The sequence below is a fragment of the Pseudopipra pipra genome, chromosome 18 (assembly GCF_036250125.1).
Source record: "Pseudopipra pipra isolate bDixPip1 chromosome 18, bDixPip1.hap1, whole genome shotgun sequence".
Classification (NCBI taxonomy): domain Eukaryota; kingdom Metazoa; phylum Chordata; class Aves; order Passeriformes; family Pipridae; genus Pseudopipra; species Pseudopipra pipra.
In genome coordinates, this window is record NC_087566.1 from 8,774,352 (window position 1) to 8,789,448 (window position 15,097).

The 15,097-nt window shown below is 47.2% G+C and overlaps 1 long non-coding RNA gene across 1 annotated transcript; it reads right to left on the reverse strand.

Annotated features, from left to right (window-relative positions):
* Positions 1-86: 86 nt before the first annotated feature.
* Positions 87-15,054, reverse strand: LOC135424157 (uncharacterized). The gene is made up of 3 exons (XR_010435096.1): positions 14,971-15,054; positions 14,504-14,573; positions 87-11,903 (listed from the first exon to the last, which is right to left on the reverse strand). It is a non-coding gene; the product is annotated as an uncharacterized LOC135424157 (long non-coding RNA).
* Between the last annotated feature and the right edge of the window lie 43 nt (positions 15,055-15,097).

A 15,097-nucleotide genomic window follows, 5' to 3' on the forward strand; every position in this document is an offset into this window, starting at 1 on the left:
GTTTTTTGATGCTAGACCACTGCCATACAAAGATCCATAACTTATCTTAACAAGATACGCTTTGGCTTGCAAACTTACGAGAGAAGTGGTGATACAGATCATACATATTTATAGCCGTTATTTTAAAAAAGAGTAACAACTTCACCTTCAGAGCTGCATTCAACTATGGTGCGCGGGTAAGTAAGTAAAACCCTTTTGCCCTTGCAGAGGAACATATAGCCCAGGCCTGTGGCTAATGGTATTGTCCTGGGTGGAAAGATCCCAATGGTCGTCTGAAAGCGGTGGCGATCTCCTTCTCCTCAGAAACATCTAACAGTGCCTCTGAAACGTCTGTTCTCAGGGAGGGATTTGATTTCTCTTTCTGCACAAAGCTCTTGGTCCATCCTCAGCCCTGGGTGGTTTGGTTTTTTATGCGGAGAAACGCTGTGGATCCATTGCAGGCGTTACGTGGCTGTTAACTTGAAAGCACCAAAAAAAAATAAAAAATCTGCCTGTGAAACAGTAAGATGTTAGTGAGGTTGACGTTAAAAAAGGCGAGAAGGCGGTGGTGGTGGTGGTAGGGATCCCTTACATGTTTTATCCGTCTAATTACAGAAGCTCGACAAAAACAGGCAACAAAATGGGAGGGGGTGTTTTTCACGACGGTGAGTCTTAATGGCGGATGTCTCACTAGAAAGCACTGTAAAATCCTTCATACCGAGAGGCAGTGACTTGGAGAGAGGGGGGGAAAAGGAGGTCTGGAAGTAAATCCAAAATGAGGGAGTTTCCTTCCAAGTGAGGGACCCTTTGCAGCCTGAGTGTTACAGATGGAGGAGCCGTGACGCAGTTGATATTCACAAGCAGTTGTGCTTTAGTGCCGCCACCCAGCCCACGAAATGGCCTCCCCGCCGAAGTCTGGTGGGTTTATTATGTGAGAGGCTGCGGCAGCACCGTGTCCCGGGCGGCGGGAGGGGCGGCCGGCGGGCGGGCACGGCGCTCCCGGTCGCGCTCCGTGCTGTGTGGGGACAGCCGCCATCATGGCTTCTCCTTCCCTTCGGCGTCCTCCTCAGCGCGGCGCGGCGGGCTCTCCCCCGCTGCCTGGCGGCGTCCCGAGCGCTGCAGGGAAATGGTGGGTTTGGGGTGGTTGTTGTTTTTTTTTTTTTTTCTTTTTTATCCTTTCTCTCCCCTTTCCCGCCCCCCCTCCCCTTCCCCCAGCGCTTTGTGAGGGGCTGTGGAAGGGAGCGGCGGCTCTTTCTCCCCGCGCACAACATGGCGGGAGCGCCCTGCGGCAGCGGCGCTGGCGGCGCTCCAGCCGGGCCGGGCGGGGGGGTAGCCGGCCGGGAGGACAAAGGCAGCTCCGATAAAGCCGGCGCAGCCCCGGTGCTATAAATAACGCTGCCCTTCCCCCGCCGCAGCCTCCCGCTCGCTTTATAAACAGCAAAAGATGGAAGTCGCCTAGCGCAGAGGGGAGGGAGGGGGGAGTTAAAGAGGAACAAACAGCGGCTCCCCACACGCAAAAAAATAAAATACACACACAAAAAAGCCACCAAATTCAAAGCCTGGGCAGTGTGGGGGGACGGGGGGCAGCTGCAGCGCTGGCCGCGGGAGGGGCCGGGCGGCGCCGCCGCCTCCCCGCCCGGAGCGGGTTTGCCGGGGGAGCGCGGCCGCCGCTCCCGTCACATGGCTCTTTGTTGTTCTTCTTCTCTGCCCCTCCTGGGCTGTTCCCCCCCCGCTCCGCCATCGCCGAGCCGGGGCAGCCGCTGTCCTGCCTCCTCCGGCCTGCAGCGCCGAGCTCGCGGGCCCGGCTGTGCTGCAGTGGAGCCGCCATGGCCCGCCGAGGTGTTACATGTGCCGTCTTTTTTTTTTTTTTTCTTTGCCTTTTTTTTTTTTTTCCGTCTCCTGAGCAGATTCTGCTGCAGCTCAGCTTTGGGTGGAGGCTGGGGGTTATCTCGGAGCTTCACAAGCCTCGCTGTGCTCTGCGGGGAGTTGCAGCTCGTGCTCACTGCAGACCCAGAGTAGGTGAGCCAGGAAAGCCTGGCTTGAGCAACCACTTCAGAGGGCAGGACAGGGAGGAAAAGCAAACACTGTAGAGAGGTGGCCTCCCTGGTAAGGCTAGAGCAGGACCGTCCTGCGGACCCTGAGGGAGGGAGAAGGTAAGTGGCTGCTTGGCAGAGGCTGCCTGCGGGAGCGGCATGTGCCGGGCAGGGCGCGCCCTGCCCGCAGTTCCTGCGGCTCAGAACCAGCCGCTCCGTGGGTTTGTACAGCCTGTGCTGTGGTATGTGCCGAGGCTCAGGGCTGTTCCCCTGCGAGGGAGAGCACTGGGTGCTGCCGCGAAGGAGGCACCGCAGCCCCGCGCCTTTCGCAACGACTGCGCTCATCGCTCCATTCCTCGCTCCCCCCCTCGCTCCTCACCGGGTCAGGCTCTGTCGAGAACAAGCGACAAACCGTCCGCACAAAACAGAACACGTTTCCATGGAGGGGGAAAAAAATACCAACAAAAACAGCCAACAAAAGCGTTTCCGCAGTGCCAGGCTGGCTCTGAAGCGCTGCCTCAGCGCTGTGAGCCCCGTCGGGGGCTCCCGGGCCGGGGCCGCCCGAGCCGCTGGAGCCAGCGCTGAGCCTGGGTCACAGCGGCTCTCAGTGACCATCTGCCAGCAAAATCGGAAGGAACGGTGACGTTATTCTTAGCAGAACACCATTAAAATGCTCCTCTGGTATTTCTCAATAGAGGTGAAAAGCATTTCAGCTTCCTGGAAATGGCCGAAGCTGGCGACGTGTAGATCAAAGTACGGCGCAGAGCTGGGCTCGGCTTTGCAGGGGGGTTTGAACTGTAGTGAAAACGTTTCTGCAGCTTGCATCGTAGTGAGTTAAGTCAGCACGTGAAGCGATTAAAAAGAAAACAAGTTTTAAACGGCATCGGGCTATTAACTTTCCTGGGATTTAAAATTTATGTTTAAATATATATTTGGCTGTTAGCAATACCTGCCTTTACGAGTAACATTGGTCTGTTTAACCCTGAAGCAAACCAGCTCTGCCTAACGCAAGGCTTTGAAGCGACACAGCCAGACCATAATACTGTGGGAGCTTAGACAGCTTTGTCTGTACTTGCATCTCTCTGCATATTTTTCCAGGACTCTGATCTTTGTCTGCGATTAATCATTGTCCAGGACGGCTGTTCCCGATGGTAGGATCCATGAAGTGCTCCAGCTGGGAGAGGTCCTAACGCCTGTGCCTGGCTCTGCGTACGTGCAAACCAGGGCCAGAAATTGCTGGGGCAGCGGGGGCTGGACAGCGAGCCTGCCGTGCCCCCCCAGTGAATTGTATGGGTCCTCAGCACTTCTGGAAATGGTTTTTGTAAGTCTGAGATGAAAATTTCTTTCCGTTTTTTAGAGTTTCTGAATGACTATAATGTTCAATGTAGTTTAAAAGTCGCCAAGGCAGTTGAGACCGGTTGTGCTCTCAGAGTGGGTGGTTTCATGGCTGCTGAACCTCGTATCTGAAAAGCAAAATGTTCTGGTACAGCGTGTTTAAATCCCAGAAAGGTCAAACCAGACTTTCATACTTGGGTTAGACTGACCCTGGTGTGCTGCATGAGACTCTTTAGATAAAGAAAGAGATCTTTCAGGGAGAAGGAGAAAAAAAAAAGGTTTTTTTTCTCTGAACAGCTTGTGGTGACTCTGTGCACATTCTTGAAGCAAAGGGGTTTGTTCTTGCCCGCAGCGTCCCTCCCCGGCATTGTTGAGTGGAAAACTCTTATGCTAATTATATCACTGTCTGTTATCAATAAGAAGTGATTTAATTTCTTTGGCAAAGTGTTGCAACAAGAGCAAATTAGATTGAGAGGCAAAGTGAAATAAAAAATATGCAGCTGTTCTGCTAAACAATGATCCTGACTGTTTACAACATTTTGTTTTAGACTGCCTTGTACACAGAATCCTTTATATTGAAGCTTTTCAAGTCACAATCCATTGCTTGTGCAAGGAAACTAGATTAACAGATTATAAAAGACAAAAGAGACCAAGGTTCATCTGGTTCGACTTCCTGCATTATGTAGGTCTCGGGATTTTTGTGAATTTGTTGCTTTTTCTCATTTGAAAGAATTTAACTGCAGCATGCCTGCATCTTAGATAAAGGTCAGATTTTCATTTTAAAATGGGCTGTGAGAGGGAGTAAAATAAGAGTAAATTTTTTCCATCAAAATCTACCTGTCAGACTAGAAATCAAAGTACCTTTTTAAACTTGTCTAGTTTCTGTTTTCAGTTGCTGGATGTCTCTGCCCTTCAGTCTGCTTGCTGGAGGAATGCTCCATGGGCAGATTTTCATCCCTGTGTAACTGTGCTCAGGCTGAGCATTTGATACTCCATTGCAGACTGCAGAGCTCCCCCTCGGGTCCATCTTTACTAATCCTGGAATTGTTCCTGCCTGTGAACGCTACAGTTTGTTACCATTTTGATCTGGGCAGAAGGGGATGGAGCCCTCGGCAGAGATCAGACCCAAGCCAACAGCCCTCCTGGCCGAGCTGTCTCTGTCAGGAATCCAGGGATTACACCAGCCCGTGTTCAGCTGGTTTCCCAGCACGGCTCCTAAAATACTCTCAGATCTGCTCCTTCTTAGGATGACAACCCTGTGCTGTAGGTTTGTGCTCTTTGTTCTGCATGTATGGCTTTACACTTGTTCCTCTTGAAAAGGACAAGCCCTTAACGTTCTTGCTTGCAATGGCTTTTTTTTTTTTTTAATTATTTTTCTTAATTACCCCCTCCTGCTACTGCAAAATGTCACCTACCAAGTTGGTTGGTCGTGATTTTGTATTTTCTCCAGATAAACAACTGGTTGTGTCTCCACTGTGGGTGTTTCCTGGTTCCGGGTGTGTGTACACACACCTGAGCCGTGTCAATATTGTGTCAGGAGGAGGTCTGGTTGTACAACATCCCTTGCCACACCCCAGTTTCATGGGAAGAAAGCCCAGTTTAGGAGCTGGAAGGGAGCCAGGAAGCACACTGCAACGTTTGCTTGCCGTGGTGTCTATTATGTAGCCATTAAATAACCTAAGGCCCGAAACAGGTGGTTGCAGACCCATAAAGGAGAGGTGACGCCTCTAGGACACAGTGGTTACAAAGTGCATTTTGAGACCTTCCTGTTAGATGGCTTTTTTTAGAGGTGGTGCCTCTACTATGTATTCTCTACTCAGCTGTTCGTTCAAGACCTAAATACATTTGAGACTCCTTCCCCACTGCCAAATTTGATTGAGATTGGAGGGGGGGAAATGACATAGAACTACACAGTCACATTAGACAGTTTTATTTTTAGGAAACCAAGCTAAGAATATCGAAGGAATATTGAGTAGGAATATGGACATGGTATTTGCCTGTTCAGTTTTTCTTGCCATGAAATTTTCCATTTCTTCCTGAGAACAGCAGATGATCTGTCTAGGGAATTGTCAACCAAAATAAGCAACCTCCTGACAGATTTCACCTGTGTCCCAGCATGCTCTGAGGGTACATGGGATGTGAGCCTTGAACAATGACAGGGAATCACTACTTGGCTGTGTTGTTTGGCTGCTGGGGTACAGAGATACGTGGTGATACCCAATAGTGGAACAAATATCTACTTTTTTTTTTTGATGGACATGTTGGATATTTGCCAGAGATGGTTTTTTTTTTTGTTACTTTTTAAGCTAGATCTGTTCATTTTATACCTGTTAGTATTATGACAAAGCCACCTCTGTAAGGTAGGGAGTGAGTGCTTTCAGAGATCTAATCATTCTTGAGCTATTAAGGAATAAAGAAGCTGTTTCAACACCTGACTTGCAGAATGTTTTGTGTTGCTTCTTGCCCATTGAAATGCAGCTGCTATTGAAACACTGTGATCCCATCAGGATGTAGAACCGGTTATTTTTTAGAATGCTTTCAAGCTTATAAAAATCATGAAATAAATCAAGAAGGTTGGCAATTCTAATCAGCATTCTAAAGCCATCAAATCACAAAACAGTTCAGTGCTTCATGGCCTCTGAACAGTACAGTTTTACAAAAAAAAAAAAAAAGAAAAGGAATGAAAAGAATGTACCATTTAGAGAAGCTGGGCGCTTACAAAGCTTGCATCAAAAGGAAATGAAGATACAAATAAGTCATCTAAAAGGATATTTATGCATTAAATTACTTGTGTCTCTGGACACATCATTAAACAGTCTGGATGTGATGGTAGCTGGGGACCTGGAAGCCTTTTTAACACATGCAGCACATACAGGGAATGTTCTGATTACAAGTGATGGAGTATAAAACGTTTTAGCCAGAAACTGATGACAAAGATCAAATGGAATGAGTTGAGCTTACAAATCAGAGCAGTTTCTTCTCGCTGGTGTGATGTGACACAAGACCAAGACTGTTTTGCCCTTGACACTGTCACCATTGCTCTCTAACCTGCAGTTAAGGATTTGCATCTTGATTTATTGTCTGACAGGGCAGTTGGGAGTGCCCCAGCTGCTCCCCAAGCCCTGGTTTGCAGCAGAGTGGGCCAGAACGGGCAGGATCAGGGAAGTTGTGCCATCCATCGCCTTTCTGTGCCGCTGCATCACGGCAGCTCCCAGTTGCTAAGCAGCTGCAGAGCTGTCTCTGTACAAGGGGAGCAACATGGGTTCCCCTTGATCAGTGGAGAGGAGCCGGCAGCATGGAAACGGGAGCAATGGCCTTAGGAACATCATTCCTTTCCTGGCTGGCTCCGATGCCGAGTGGAGCGAAGGGACACTCGGTGGCCCAGGAGCAGGGGGGGGCAGTAGGGGAGGGCAGAGCCAGCATATGTGCACAGCAGAGGTTACAAAGACAGCAGATCCTGGCAGAGCAGGGGGCACACACCAAGGAGAAAGGAATGGGAGAGAGGCCAAATGCACAGTTTGGAATAAAAAAACCCCAGGAGGAGAGTGTGGCATATGGAGAGGGGAAATAAAGCAGAACTTGCACAGCCTGCGAATAATTGAATAGAAAATACAGGAAGAGGGAAGGAGCTTGATTCATTACTGCCCTTCATCTTGTGGAGACAGCTACACCCGGGAAGAGGAGGTGTGGAATACAACGGCATCCTTCATGTTTCACAGTGAACTGTAGGTTTTACATTTCAACCCCTGCCATTTGTGGTTTTCTCCTTTCACAGCCCCTGCCTTTTGTTCAGACTTGATTCCTGCAGGCTCCATTCTTATCTTTGTCTACTTTCTGATTTATTTTTGTACTTTAGTTTTTTTGGGGGAGTTGTTTTTTTTTTAAGGTAAGTTTTAAATTAAGATACCCTTTCCAGATATTTTTGCTATTTTCACCTTCATGAGGGCAGCCCATTGCTAGCTCCTAACTGAAGTTGGTTTCTACTAAATCCACAAAGCCATCGCTGCTTTTCTCCCCCTCTCTCTCCTGGGAGCTGCTGATGGAGAACAGGGTTCTCTTTGCTTCCCGACACCTTCCCCTGCTCGTTGTCTCTCCCTTTCCCTGCTCAGTGCCTGCCAGCAGTCCGGAAAGGCTCGTGGCTCGCAGCGTGCAGGAAGCGGTTCCTGTGGCAGTAAATTATCACGGACGCCTGACGTGTTGCATAAAGGGGAGTACAAAAGTGTCACGAACATCTGGGGGGGGGTGGTGACCAAAGGAGAGCCTTGGTTCCACCACAGCTCCGCTGCCCACATGAAAAAGCACTTTGTGGTGTTGGCTCCTCACATGCAATTGGTGTGTAATAGGAAATGCCAGTGGAGCTGGCAGGGAGGGAGGGGAGCTGGACATTCCTCCCTCTGGCTCCTCCAGGCAGAGGACTGAGGGGCGTGTTTGGGAGGGTGGGGAGAGGAATTTAAATTCCCGCAGCTGTTGCTCTCCTCTATGACCAGCCCTGGCTTGCTTGGAGGCCTTTTGACTGAGAACACTTTTCCCCAGGTCCAAAATTGAGTCCTAAAAGGAAAATGGAGGTGCCCACCCAGATCTACAGTGGAAAGGAGTTGATGTGAGCTCTGTGTGTGTGTGTGTGTGTGTGTGAAATTCAAGCCAATAAAATACTTGACAAATACCCAGCCAGATGTGTTTTGTACTTGGAAGATTTTTGTCTAAGATGTCTGATTCGGGGGAATGTTATATTTGCTTCCTTCTTCCATTTGCCTGGAGCCCTTATCTTTGAACAGGCACTATCTATACTATTGTTAGACTCCCAAGACCATTAAAGGTCTTTGGGCACTGACATTTTACAAGCAGATTCAGCTGCCTTTCACACGGGGGCATTTTTAGCATTATGAGAGATGTAAGTTTAATTAGAACAGTTTTAACCAGGAAATCTCCCTGCCTTAAGAAATCAGAGCTACTGTGTTAATCCCAGCAGGCAACTGGGAACTTGACAAAGTGCCTGTTGTTAGGATGAGAGTCAGGAAGGGTGAAATGTGTGTAGGAAGGGAGAAACGCACAGGAAATGTGCCATCAAGGACAGCGGTGTGGAGCTGTGCAGGGCAGGGTGCCAGACACGTGGGCTGGAGCAGCACTGTCAGGTTGCTGCTCTCTCTGTTTCTGCCCTCACCACCCCAAACCACTGCTGTGATTGCTCCAACACCTCCCTGACCTGCTCTGGTGGCTCACAGTGAGGACATCCAGCCAGGCCACTCTGCACAGTCAGCCTGTCCAGCTCCCACAACTCGGGCACAGGCCAAAAATCACAGCTCTAAAGCAAACATGACACAGTTACAACCATTTCCAGTGCCTCTAGTTATTAATTAGCCTGCTCTGAACATCGCTCTTCCTGTGCAGGCTTTGCTCTGGCCGGGTTATGGCTGCTCTCAGGTCTGAAAGAAACACAGTCTGGGCCTGTCCTTTGCCTGGCAATGCTCTGACAAGCCACAAGTCTCTGGCTCCTGCCAAAACTCCATCTCAAGGTGTGAGCTGCTTCCCAGACAGATAACAGCAGAGCAAGCTTAGCTTAGCTCTCCCCATACATCTAGCACTCCACAAAAAACAGGCAGAAATTATGGTGTGTCCTATTGGGATAGAAAGAGAGGATTTTATCATCCCTTCAGTCTGCCCTTGCTGCCTTCCTGTGGGAAGTTTGCACAAATATCAAGGGGAAGATGCACACTTCATGTTAACTGCCTTTTAATGTCAGTGCCATGCACTACTCAGCAAAAACCTGCCCCTATTTCATCCACAGTCCTTTTACCATCTTTTTTGCTCCTCCCATGAATATTCCCAGTTTCCCCACATTCTTGTCCAAAACATTTGAGAGCAGGTGCAAGAGTGATGGCTATTGCATAGCCAGTGCAGGAACGAGGTGTTGATCAAAGCCTGACTCTTCCAATGGCTCTGAAAAACACACACTTGCTCAGGCTGCACTGTAACTCACATGGCAGAAAGCATATTTAGGAAGCCAAGCCCGGGTTCACTTGAACTTGATGTTCTGAAAGCCTTACAAAAAAAGTACAACTCCACATGTTTCAGGTTTAGTGGAATCCTCCAGCTGATCTCTGGGGAGTGTAACCCAGATTTGGCCATCCACAGTTGACTCACCTACTCCATATTAATCCCTGCTGTGTAAATTAAAGAAGCTGAATGCAACTCCTGCCCTGGTGCTGTTGTCATCTTTATTAACATACAGTCCTCTTGGATTCAGTCCTCCCTTGACTCTGAACCAGCAAGAATATTAAAAGAAAATCTCTCTCTACAAGGAATTACATAATTTGGGAATGGAGAAGAAGGGCAAAGTGATCTGAAGAAAGCAGATACTGTGGAGAATGCTCCAATTTTGAAAAAATAACATTTCAGTGCTTGCTGGGTCAGGTGGAGTGTTGGGTAATGAAAACACAGGAAGGCATAAGCCAGAGGGATTTTAGGGGTGTACACTAAAGGGAGCGGTCAGATACTGGGTAAGAATGCATTGCGTTGCAACATCCTCTTTCCCTAAATTTCCCAAAATTACTTCCTGATGGGATTTATTCTCTGCTGCAGATCTGGATGCAGAAGAGCATCCAGTGGTGACTGATTTCATGCAGATCTGTAGCAGAGCCCTGTGCTCTCTGAGCCATGAGCACAGCTGTGTCTCACTCCTGAACCCGCTGCCTCTGCCTGTTCCCATGGTAAAACCAACCCCAGCTACCAACACAAGCACAACTGCAGATCTCACCTGAGAGAAGGCGTTTTGAATCCCTCTGTCAAACCTCCAGATTCAGTTCTCAGCACAGAGGATGAGATCCAGCATCTCTGCAATGGCTCTGCCAGCCTGTGTTGTCAAATTCCTCCCCATGGCTCAGGGAAGCTGTGCCAGCACATCTGGGAGACACACATTGCCCAGCTCGGCGGGGGCAGAGCCATGGAGGTGTTGGCAGGCACTGGTGTGTTCATTTCATGCTTTTCAGAGATCAGTCATTGTGCTTGATGTTCCAGAAAAGCATGGGATGATCTTAACCTTGTGTTACCCGTTTTTCACAACAGAATTTGGCTTGAGAGTTCACACTTTAGTGAGCAACAGAAACTTGAAACTGCCCCTAAGCCCCTGCAGCATCAGGCCGAGGCTTTACCACATTGATTTGCACCCACTTCACTTTGTAAAGTGGGGTGGTTTTTTTCCCCCACAGCTGCAAAGCCAAGAACTCAGTTTCAAATGAAAGGTGAGATTCTAAATGCAGCATGTTGGCCATGCCTGTATCAGGTAGGCCATGTTTGGCCCACATAGTTGGCACCTCTGATTTAAAGCATACCAGAGAAAACAACCCAAGAAACAGTCTGTGTTCCTTATAAATAGCTGCTCTCTAGGTAGTCATCAGTGTGTGGTTTATGAATAAAATCTGTCCAAACTACATCAAAGTGCCTGAATATTCACTGCCTGATTTTGCTGAGTTGTGTGTCTTAATTCAGCTCACACCTCCCTTTGCAGACCCTTGTCCTGTTCTGTTTCACAGCCCTCTAAACTCTCTGGTAGCATTTGGACAGATTTTATTTAGTTTATTGAAAGATTTTTGCACTGATTTAGTGCACAGGCTACTTGAGCCAAGTGAAACAGGAACTATTTCTGAGGCATAAAAAGGCAGAAAGGAAATTTTCTTATTGAAATATCATTTTTCCATATTACTTAATAGTCTAGAAAGTTAATGCCTTTCTGGCAGCACTTCCCACTGGGAAAAAAATATGGTTCCTACTCAGCCAAACAACAATGTAATAATGTTTTGGGTTGGGTTAAATGTCTTAGAAACTGGCAGGTGTCACAGCCACCTTGCCTTCAGTGAAAAAAGCAATTGAGAGCCCTTATGGAACAAGGGATTTACATCAGTAGGGGCTACTACACAAAAAAACCCAAGCACATGGCAAGGTTTGAATAGATGGTGAATCATGTGGCCCAAGGGATTTTTCGGGGTGGGGGCGTGTGTGTAAAATACCAGGCCGTGAGGACCAGATGGTAGAGCTCTGCATGTGCGAGAGAAACAGCAAGAAACTGCAGAAATGGAGACAGAGAAGCAGCTGAAAGTGAAGGAGACTGGGAGCTTTGATTTTGAAAACTGTATTTCCAGGGTTTACTGAGGGTCAAAGCAGTGCTGGCACTGCGAGGAAAAGCACAGCTGAAAAACAATTTTGTACATTTGTTCTGTAAACAAAGTGAATCACCTTGAGTGTACACCTGCTGTGTCATGGCCTTCTCTTACAGTGATACTGTCACCATAACTTTGTGTGTGCAGCTGCAGTTCAGCTCTCCTACATTACTGTTTCCCCTTCCCTCTCTGCCCTGCCCAGTCTAAATCCTGTGGGGCAGAGACTGTCCCTCAATAAGGGTCTGTGCACATGACAAACAATTGCTGGCCTTGTGCAGCATCTGAAATTTATCACTCTACTTACATGGTAAGTCCCATTCCTTAGGGTCTGTCTTTCCTACTGTAAATTTTTCAAGGCGTTGCCTCTTGCTCTTTGTGTACATGCTGCAGTGGGAATTCTTAGCTGAAAACACAAATAATTAATATCACTGGTAATGTTAAAAAATAAATATTTCAGGCTCTGTCTTGTTATTTACATTCTTAACTAAGTTTATGAATATTTCCTTGGACATAAATGGGGCTGCTTGTTCTTCTTGTCAAGTTTATGTTGAGGTCTTTGTGACTGGGGTCTGTGTTATCAAGAAAAAATTAAGTGTATTTCAAAAACATAGTTCTAAAGATATTTAGGAAGAACAGGTGCTCATTCTTGTCCAGTTTATATGACCAAATAAGAGTATGCAGGAGATGGCACATGCAAACCCCTCTCTGCAACTGTGGCTACAAAAACTACTGTAAGTGAGACCTTGCTGGTGAGCTAAAATACTTGTATTTTGCATTAGAAATATTACTGCAAACCATGCTGCTTAGTCTAAGGGTTTGCACTGTGCTGGAGCTTAATTGATTGGAAACTTAAAACTTTTACAGTATTCCGAGTTCCTCTAAACAGAAGGATGTAGCTAACCAGAATATTTTGCCAATATTTATTATTTAACGTATTTGTTGTCAAGATATTTATAATTTAAAAGTATTTTTTGAGCAGAAAGGCTTACATTTATGATTCTACTCCCTCACTTGACTCTCTGTAGTCACAAAACTCATGAGCTTTTAGTATCATTAAGTCTCAGTTTCCTCCACTTCTTCAAGCACATCACAAGGGACAAAGAAGGAGGCAGCACAGGGCATTGGTGCTGTTTCTTTAGGTCAGACTAAGGGCATGGCTGAGGTTCTTCCATGGTACCAGAACGGTCCAGGAGGTTGCAAGCACTTTTTCCCCAGGCTTGGTATTTTGAAAAATGGGATTATCAACTTCTTTGATCACCCTGTTTTGTAAAAAAGCTTCAATATTAAACCCAATCTGTGAGTCTTTTTTGGGTGTTCTCATAACTAACCTGAACTACCCATCAATACCATCTAAAAAAATCTTAAAAATCATGAACTCCCAGCAGTTTTCCTAAGCTGTGTGCTAACCTTTCACTCCTTCCTCATTTTTTCCTTGGCAATCATCAAGCAACAAATTGGTACCAAGATCAGAACACGGATATTTGCCATACCCCATTAAAGCCTTGATTTTGTTGTGCTCTCTCTGAATCTCCACACACACATATTGTGTAAGGTTTTGATGAAACAACTTGTGCCAAAATCAATATACAGGCCAAAACAGAAGTAGGAGAAGGACACTTGCAATTAATAATGATTAGATTTGAGTTTTACTAATAGGAGGCTGAATCTCCTTCCATTTATATCAGTGGCACAACTCCTAATTAGACTTTGCTTTTTCGGAGTCAGCAAATTACGTGTAGCTTTTGCACAGGACTTGATATGCCCAAAGCACTGCACACTTGATAATTAAAAATAAGTAACTGAGACACTGAAATGTTATATTTCATCAGTAAGAAGTTGACTTGTTACAAATACTTATCCATTACTTAAAAACAGTCTTTGGAGTGTTTACAGTTGATTTTATCATCTGCTCATTTTATATTGTTTCCTACTGAATCTAAATGTGTACAGATCTCAAAGTTTCCTTAACAATAAAATGGAAAAGGAAACAAAGCTGTGAGAAATGTAAAGATTGTTTTGTGAGACTTGAGGAAAAAAAAGCACCCAAACTCAAAAAAAGCCTAACAGTGGCCCTCAAATTACTTTTATCCCCCAAAAAAACCCTTTTATTGCAATAATGGACTTGAATAAAAACAACCCTGAATTACACTCCTCAGTTACAGAAAGACTACTATATCTGCTGATTGTGTCATACATAATGTGATGCTGGTTTTGAGCCAGGTACAAATAAATCATTTCAGGATAAAACAAATTCTTTCCTGGCCCATCCATTCCTGTGCCGTCAAAAAGCCCTCAGTCATTACAGCCGACAGGAGCTGATGGCTTTTACTGTGTTCCATATAAGATTTATAACACTGTGGTCCATAAAGCATCTTTTTGACAGATCCTACATGATTGCATCAACTTTTTCCTCAGTAAAATGGTGAGTTTTAAATGGGTGTGGCTTTGGCTGCCTTTTTATTATTGTAATTTGAATTATATGACACTTTGTTGGGTATTTACGGGTCGCTTCTCTTCTCTGTTGCCGAAATATCCTTTTCTAGCTTTTTGTTTGCCCTCTGCACAAAGCAGGGTCTCCCTTGCCCGAGCTGCGGAGCGCGGTGGTGTTTGCACTGGGTCTGGAAGGCCATCTAGTGACACAACCGTGCAGGGGAAATGCAAAACCCTGTTCGAATTGTGTTGTTGTTTTTTTTTTTTTCCTTAGTTGAATTAAACGGTCTTGCCACACTCGAGTAATGCCCTTGGGGGGTTGTTATTCCCACAAGTGGTATTTCAAAAAAATTTAGAGATAATTTTGATTTCTTAAGAACTGACAGGGTTCGTTTGAGATGGAGCAGCACACTGTGAATCCCTGCTCGGAAAGAAACACAAATTTTTGTGTGCAGAATGGTGGTGGACTCATGTCTGAGCTGGTCTGTCACAAATCCAGTGTCACTCCCCTGACCTGTGTATTGGAGCCAAACATATCCAGGGGTTCTGATCCCCTTCCAGAGCCAAACTTACCCAGCTGTTGTGATCCCTGGCTTTCCACGGTACAAACCCCACCATGTGGGTGCCTGGGGCCACCACATCTCTGCAATTAGAATGTGAAATTCCAGTTATTTTCATCGCAGCTCACCTTGGATGGTGAGAAGGTGATGAGCAGATGATAAGCAGAGCTGTCAGCTCCTACATGAGCAATAAATACCGCAGAAAACAAGCAGTGAGTGACTGCCAGCACCAAGGCCCCTTTCAGAGGGTACCTCGGGGGTCTCCCCCCCCCCCCAGTGTGGCTGGCACCGCTCTCCCCTCGGCCTTGGGGACTGGACAGACATCGGGGCTGGACTGGCAGCATCCCCTCAGCGCTGGCTGCGGATGGCAGGGCAGAGGGGGACAGGGGCCTCGGGCGCTCTCTGAGGGTAGAGGGTGGTGGGAGCAGCCCCGGTGGGTCTGGGGGAGGCGGTGCCGAGGGGCCCCCAGAGCTGTCTCACCGAGGCCATGCCCGTGGTGACCCCTCACGCCTGAGGGCGGCTCCGGACCGGCGGGGGGGGACTCGGGGCCCCGGGAGAGGCCCCACAGGCGCCCCGGGGGGACCCGGGCGGGGCCCGGCGGCACCTG